The 8,200-nt window shown below is 35.6% G+C and overlaps 1 pseudogene; it reads right to left on the minus strand.

Annotated features, from left to right (window-relative positions):
* Positions 1 to 404: 404 nt before the first annotated feature.
* On the minus strand, positions 405 to 7,325 carry LOC141489313 (large ribosomal subunit protein uL11-like; annotated as a pseudogene).
* Positions 7,326 to 8,200: the final 875 nt, after the last annotated feature.

The raw sequence follows: 8,200 nt of genomic DNA on the forward strand, positions 1-8,200 counted from the left end.
TTGAAGTCATGCTCAAAGAGGGGATGATGACAGTCATAAAAATAGAGAATGTTTAAAAAACCAAGGACTGAGAATTAATTGGATAAATATTCACTTAGAATAAATGTTTATATCACCTGGTGGTGCAGTGGATAGAGTCAGTAAGACCTGAGTTCAAATCTAGTCTCAGACACGTCATAGATGAATGACCCTGGACAAGTCACTTGACCCTATATGTCTCCATTTCCTCATATATCAAATGAGATAGAGAAGGAATTTGGAAACTGCTCCCATTTCTTTGCCAGGAAAATCCCAAACTCATTCACAAAGAGTCAGACACAACTGGAAAACAACTCAACCCAACAAAGGCATTATTTTTGTTGCTATAAAATGTAAATTTACTTCAATAAGCTCCTTTGTAATTTTTAAATTGCTGAGCATTCTACAGCACCACTATAGATGCCATTAATGATATGATGAGTATATTTGACAACAATATTGCAGCCCACAATCTAGTCTATTCCAAGAATCTTTTGAATGATTCCAGAGAGTGCTCTTGCCAAGTTTCGTGCCTCATCTGTCAAGCAATGTTGATAATCTCATCAAAAGTGCTATTTCCACTGTTTAATATATTATGACTCTGATGGTCAAGGATGAGGTAGAAGGCACAATCTAAAAGGGTCTGTCTGTTCTGAATGGTAAATTTCACTGTGATCCTAAGCCCTTTCCAATCACCAGTTGCCTTGGCGATATCACCAACGAAACTCTTTTTGGGAGACAAACATAAGGAGCTATTGTGGCAACAACTTCACCACCATTGTACCTCAAAAATATAACTTTAATTTCATTACAGTCAAACTTGTGTGGTGAAGCCTGAATGCTGCAGGGTGACTTTTAGTTGTTGGATGAACCTGGATTCCAGATGACCAGCACCTCGAGAGCTGGGAGCCAAAAAAGAAAAAAGAAAAAGAAAAAAAAAAAAAAGAAAGCACTAAGGATGCAAATAATTCTTACATATTTCACAAAGCTAAATTTTAATAAGTACTTTTCTGAATAATCTTATGAGATAAACAGTGCAAGAATATTATTACTCCCATTTTGTAGATAAATAAACTGACTTACATTGAGTTAAAAATGATTCCCAAATGTCTTAAAAAGTCAGTTAGTACTTAAATTCAGGTCTTCTGATTCTCAGAGAAGGAATTTGTTTTTCTTTTCTCTCACATTACCTCTAAAATATGTACTTTTCCAACAATTTTTTATTAGTCACCTACTGCAACCAAGTCATTGAGGATACAAAGATAAATATGTCACAAGACACCCTAGAACTTATAATCATGGGATCATATTAAAAAGAGATTATTTGGATTTTTTCAAAAAATAAAATATGTACTATGATGAGGCTGGAACCAAGAATGAATTTTTGGCTTAACATTAGTAGAACTATAAATGAGTGAGGCTATCGTAATTTTTAAAAATCACATGATCATGCTAAAGGACAGAAAAAAAGTGATTTTGTGATGTGGAAATGAAATGGTCATGGGTGACATCTGAAAGAATAGTTTCAATAGAGTAGTAGGGATTGAAGGGAAGTATTAAGGGGGGAGAGAAGAAATGTAGACTTCCCTTTGGAGAAAATGGTGATGGAAAGATATAGGATGGTAATTTGTGGAATTTGCAGGATGAAGAAAAATTTCTCTTTCAAATAAGAATGTCTGTAGCAGATTGTCCTATTAAGAAGTGGGATCCAGTAGAAGGGGAAAAAAAGAAGAGATAATTAAAGGAACAAAGTCTCAGTGAACATAAGAATGTTTGGGAGGAAATGAACCAGTGGACGGTTGATCTTTGGAAAGGAGAAATCCTGAAAAAAAGGTGGGCAAGAGAAAAAAATGACTGAAAACACAAGAATATTTTAATGTAGAAAGAACTCAATATTCTGATTCAAATAAGGATTCCAAGGTTGAAGACTATGACTTCAAAAACTATAGAAAAGTTTGGGATAGACAATCTGGGTGACAAACTTGAAAGCCAATGAATGTTTTAGAGAATATTATATACCAAGTAATGTCTTAAGACATAAGAGATGTAGGGGCAGCTAGGTGGCACAGTGGATAGAGCACCAATCTTAGAGTCAGGAGGACCTAAGTTCAAATCTGGCCTCAGACACTTAATAATTTCCTAGTTATGTGTAACCTTGGACAAGTCACTTAATCACATTGCTTTAAAAATAAAAAAGAAAGACTTGAGATATGAACAAGAAAAAGCAAAGTAGTCCTTGCCCTCAAAGACCTCACATTCTAATAAGGGAATACACCGTTATGTGATTTACATTTATGGAAATTTATGGAAAAATGGTAAGTTCCACCTACCTGAGAAAGTTAACAAAAATTTCTAGTGCATTCAGTAGGGTGTGGTGGCATCATTCAGCAGTATTCAATGACATAGAAGTGGAAGAGAAAGAGGATGGGGTTCCAGGACTAAGGATTAGCATCTAAAGCTTAATGGAAGGGAAAGGTCCTAAATGTATAATTAATGACAGTGGAAAAACACCCCTCTAATTTCTCTTATTGTGATTTCCATTTTAGTAGACAATTGTTTTTGTCTATATTAGGGCCATGAGACAAGGTAATAATTTATTGTCTTATTGCTACAGTTATCAGTTTTAGAACTATGCTAAATAATGATGGTGACAAAAGTTCTTTTACTATGGATCTTGGAGAAGAACTGAAGTATTCAAAGAGCTTGGGGTCAAAATGAAAGCAACAGAGAGGAAATGATAAACTCTAATCTGAGAGTAGGACTATTTTCAGACTTCTCATCTTAATTGATGCAGAGGGGGATCTAGGGATAGAGATTGAATTTCTTTTCATTGGTATAGGAAAACATATTATTATAATTAAAATATAAATACCCATCCTAGTCTTCAAGGACCATTGTAATCTGATTGAAACTGACTTTAAAATTATCTTTATTCCAAATTTAACAATCACCAAATAGCACAAATATTTCAATATATAAAAACAACAAAAATGAATATGATTGATATTATATGTTACAATCAGTTTGGTTTTTTATTATTTTAATTTATGAAATAAAACAAACATTTCTATAACATAGCACAATAAAAAAGATGATTGCACATGAAACTGCAAATTTACGACGTACTACTTATTGTTCTTTTAATTACACAAAATTATCAAGTAAATTTCCTCCTTACCCTTTTTTTCTCCCTACCCCCTACCTCAGGGATAAGCTATCATTAGATATACATATACATTATACACATAATTTATATAAAATTAAATAAATTAAATATAACAAATTAAATATATAAATTATTCTATACAAACTTCTATTTATCAAGTCTTCCCCTGGGAGCAGGTAGCATCTTCTTATGTCCCTTATAGTTAATTTGGCTATTTATAATAATCAAAATAATTTATTCACTCAAAGTCTTTCTTCAAAAAATATTGTTTTTACAGTATAAAGTGATCTCTTCCTTTCACTCATTTCACTATCCGTTATTTCATGCATTTCTTTCCATGTTTTTCTAAGATCATTGAGTTCATCATTTCTTAGACCAAAATAGAATTCCATGAGAATTTCAAATGCCAGAATTTGTTTGACTATTCCCCAATTAATGAGCATCCCTGAAATTTTCAATTCTTTGCCATCACAAAGGAGAGCTGCTATAAACATTTTAGAACATATTGCTTCTTTTCCTTTTTCCCTAACTATCTTTGTAAATAGACCTAGTAGTAGTATTGCTAGGTTAAAGTATACTTTTTAAAGGTTTTTAGAAATATATAGGAACAAATTCCTCTACCAATACAGGTTTGACAACTTCCTTTCTTCTGACTTCTAAACATAGAGAGTTCTCCAATGTTGCAAAGCCATTATGTGCTAAAGGTAAGATGTGGACCTAGGTACAAATTGACCAGATTCTGCTGTACTTGATAAAAAAAAAACCCTTGCTAAATAATAAGCTAATGGTGTCCAGCAGAAGCAGAAATAGAAGGCTGTTATTCAGCAATCAGCCCATTGATGCATTCCTTTACCTTGATGAACTAATAATAAATTATTTTCATTCTATTTCCTCTGAAAAAATAAGTAAAAAGAAGCAAAACAAGTTTACATGAAGAATTTCAAAAGAGGGATGTTACAATTTTGATCTCCTAAAATGTTAATGTAGAATTAAGAAGAACCTTAGGGGCATCCATCCAGTCCAAACTCTTGATTTTGCAGATAAGGAAAAATGGGTGTGAGGAAGTTACTTGCTTTTAAGATCATACAGGGAATAAAAAATGGCAGAGTTAGGAGCTAAATCCAGGTCCTCTGTCTTCAAATTCGGTCTGATTTCCTCTGCACCTGAAGAATTTCGGGTTCTTTTGGGGGGGGGTAGAAAAAAGGGAAGGATTGCTCCAAAGAAGAAAATCCCTTTAAACTCTCTTCTACCAGGATGTGAACTCCAAATTTCAGGAATCCACAGGGTATTGACATATATCCTTTTGTAAGTTATTTTGACGATTATAGAACAAACAGGAATATTTTCCTATGAGGAATCTTTTATGTCAATACAGTTGTCAATGCTAATCCTGAATTTATTAATACAGTGAACAGGTCCCAAGATCTGGTCCCCAGAGTCAAAGAATGTTTAATAGTTTTCTTGTTAACTAGCCCCAGGAAAGTTAGAAAATCTCCCTCTGCTCTGCTCCTATGACCAAAGCAACATTAGAGAACAGAGTCCTGTTCGCTTCTTTACATGTAACTGGAATAAAATTAGTGGTTAATTGCTGCCTGAGTACAAGAGGGGAAGAACTGGAGGAGAGAGATGCAAGCTGCAGAATTGCAGCCAAGTGACACAAAGCTCTGCCTCCCAAGGCAGCATGAGATCCGGGTCAGAATCCTCAAGTAAAGGTTGCTCTTTCCCCAATACCAGGAACTGGCAGCCCAAAGTGTGTATTCTGCTGGGGATTGCAATTCTTTTGAGGGCAAAGCCTTAGGCAATCTGCCTGGTTAATTTGAGGGATTCTATGTAGAGGAATAACAATGATTTCCATTGCAATTGCAGCTTTTAAAATACTTTCCTTACAGGAGAGAAAATACACAAATGATGTACCAAGTAGCTCAACCTTATGAAAAGAAAATAGGAGTTGGAAATGTAAGAAAACTTTGAGTGTACCAAGTCCAGTCCTCCTTATTTAAAAAAAAAATGAGGAAGCTGAGACAAATAGCACTCACACCAGGGAGTAAATAGCAGAATCCCTATTAACACCACAAAGGTGATGCAGTTTTAAAATTAAGGCATTTCAAACATGACCAAATTCAAGTAATCACTTTTCTATTAATTATATTCATATCTAAACTTAAGGTGGTAATCTAAAGCAAAAACATTGGACCAGGAGTGGGAAAACACAAGTTCCTATCCCAGATCTGAAGCTATGTGATCCTGAGCATTTATTTTCACTCCTCCTCTGGGTCTCAGTTTCTCCAACTGTAGAATGGGGGAATGGGAGCAAATAGTTTCAAAGTTCCCAAATAGGGTCATAGAAAGTATATCAAAGCCAACGTAAAGAATTTTGGATTTGAATCCAAAGTATAATGTAATATATAATGTAGATAACACAGCACAATAATATATAATATAGATAACACACACATACATATATATATATATATACATATACACGTATATGTATATATATGTATAAATGTATGCTCTGACAAGGTACTTCATTTCTCATCCTCACTCATTTATTTTCCTTGTCAAACAGATGTGAGAAAACTTACAGTCGATATCAAATGAAGCTCTTGTGAGGAAAGCCTAAAGCTTAAAGCATTGAGTAAATATGAGTTGTCATCTATACTTTATCTGGAAGTTGTAACTGGTGAGATAAGAGGTGGTATACCATACTAAATGAAGAATTTGTGACCTCTGAGTCATGAAGAGTTGAGTTCAAGTTCAATCTCTGACCCATATTGACTTTGTATCACAATCTTTCAATATACCAGGTCTCTAAGACTATACATTGCAAAGCAGTTGCAGACCTTTATTGATAGAGGGATTTTTACCAGTGGGAGGGTCCTTCACTAGAACTCAATTAACCTTAAGATTTGTCAAATCTGTGGTTTTTTTATCTTAACTTTCCAGAAAAAAAATCAGTATCAATTTACAATTTTTTTAAAAGATAGCAATACAAATATTTTTATTGAAAGTTAACAATTTGACAGCTGTTAATTAAGTTATGAAAGTTAATGACAATTCATACTAAGAAGAGATCTCTGAATTGTCTCAGATCTAGGGGCTTTTTAAGGACTGATTCATTCCCAGGAAAACTGAATTTGGAATTGGTACGCTTCCCAGTCTTTCAGATTGGTCAGGAATCTCCCAAATGTCACTTAAACACCACTTCCTACTTCCTGGGCAAGAGTACCTAGGCTGGCAAAAGCCTTCAGCCCAACAAGGCAGCCCTAGTTGTGGTAGCAGCTGGGGAGGAAGGGGAAGGGGGCAGAGTGAGTTGCTGTTTCAATCCCTGAAATTAGTGCCTAGAGGACTGGCAACTCTTAACTGTCTCTGCTCAGTCCAGCCCAGAGCTGGAAATAACAGGAGTGAGAAGTTCATATGTGAGCAAAGCTGCAATCTGCAACGAAGTTTGCACAAGCATTTTTTAAATGTTTCACATCATTCATCAGCAGAAACCATTTCCATGCCCGTCTTTCTTCAATTCATGTCCCCCAAAACTCAGTGATCATTATGATTGAACCTATTCATTTTCAAAAAAAAAAGTTACACTGTTCCCACTTTCTCCCTAACTCTCCCCATCTATTCTTCTCCTTTCTCCTATTTTCTCTCCCCTCTCCACTCCTGGTTTTTTTACCTCCCTACTTTCTCCCCTCCCCCTCTCCTACTCTATTCTTCTTCACTTCCCTCCCCTCTCCTAGTTTTTCTATCTCCCTACTTTTTCTCTTTCCCCTTTTCTCTTTTCCTTCCCTCTCCTCTCCCTACTCATTTCTCTTGCTTCATCCCTCCTTTTCTTCATTATGATAATGATAATTTATTAAGCTGCATAAATCTAATCTGTAGAGACACAGAAGAATTGTGCAAACTATTACTCAAGTATCTGAAGGGCTGTCAAATGCAAGAGATTAAGGGGATTCTCCTTGGCCCCAGAGTTTAGAATCAGGAGCAGTAGGTACCAGTTGCATGGAGGTGAAGTGAAGCTTGAAATAAGAAAGCGTTCCCTAACAATTAGAACTGTACCAAAATGACATGGGTTGTCTTGGTAATCGCTGGGTTCCTCACTATGGCCCTTCAAGCCCAAGCTGGCCCACCCTTTATCAGACATTGTAGAAAGGATTCCTGTTCAAGATTCCTGATTGAATTTAATAAAAACACTGACATTTATATAGTACTTTATGGTTTACAAAACTCCTTACATTCATTATCTCACTTAGTCCTCTTAAAATAAGCCCTTTAGTTTGGAGCCAGTTACAGATAAGTAAACTGAGCATCAGTGAATTTAAGTGACTTTCCTCTGGACATAATAACAAATATATAAGAGGAGATTTGAGTCCAGGTCTTTCTGACTCCAAGCTGAACAATTCAATTGTACCAAACTAATTAAATACATAAATTGGCCTCTGAGGTCCTTTCCAACTCTGAGATTGTGTGAAGCAATGGTACAAGTTGGCAAGGATATTGCTGTTCTGCCATTCCACAATAAAATGCCAAAAGAGTATTACCCAAAGCAGTAGAGTTCCTGTACTGGCTGAGGGGTGGAAATAATAAGCATGTTTTAGTGCCCACTATGAGCCAGTCTTTGTTGCTGATCCTTCCAACAACCTTTTAAAGTAGTTACTTAATATTATCCCCATTTCACATTGAAGAAACTGAGGCAAATAGAAGTCAAGGGACTGTCTCATTGTCACCCAGTTTTTAAATATTTGAGGTTGATTTGACTTATGTCTTTCCATTGCAGACCTAGCACTCTATCTGCTATTCCACTAGCTGCCTGTAACAACTCTTTGAACATTCCAAGCATCAGAATGAAGCTTAACCCTCACTGTGTCCTCATTTATTTCAGCTGCCTCATTAAGTGACCAGGTCAATTTAGGGGAAAGTAAGTTTCACAAAAAATTAGTTGGGGGTAAGAGTTAGTGGCAGGGTACCAATCCAGCTTAATCACCAGAGGTTTTCTTCAAATGGAAAGAGAGGGAAAAA

The sequence above is a fragment of the Macrotis lagotis genome, chromosome 5, assembly GCF_037893015.1.
Source record: "Macrotis lagotis isolate mMagLag1 chromosome 5, bilby.v1.9.chrom.fasta, whole genome shotgun sequence".
In the NCBI taxonomy this organism is placed as follows: Eukaryota; Metazoa; Chordata; class Mammalia; order Peramelemorphia; family Peramelidae; genus Macrotis; species Macrotis lagotis.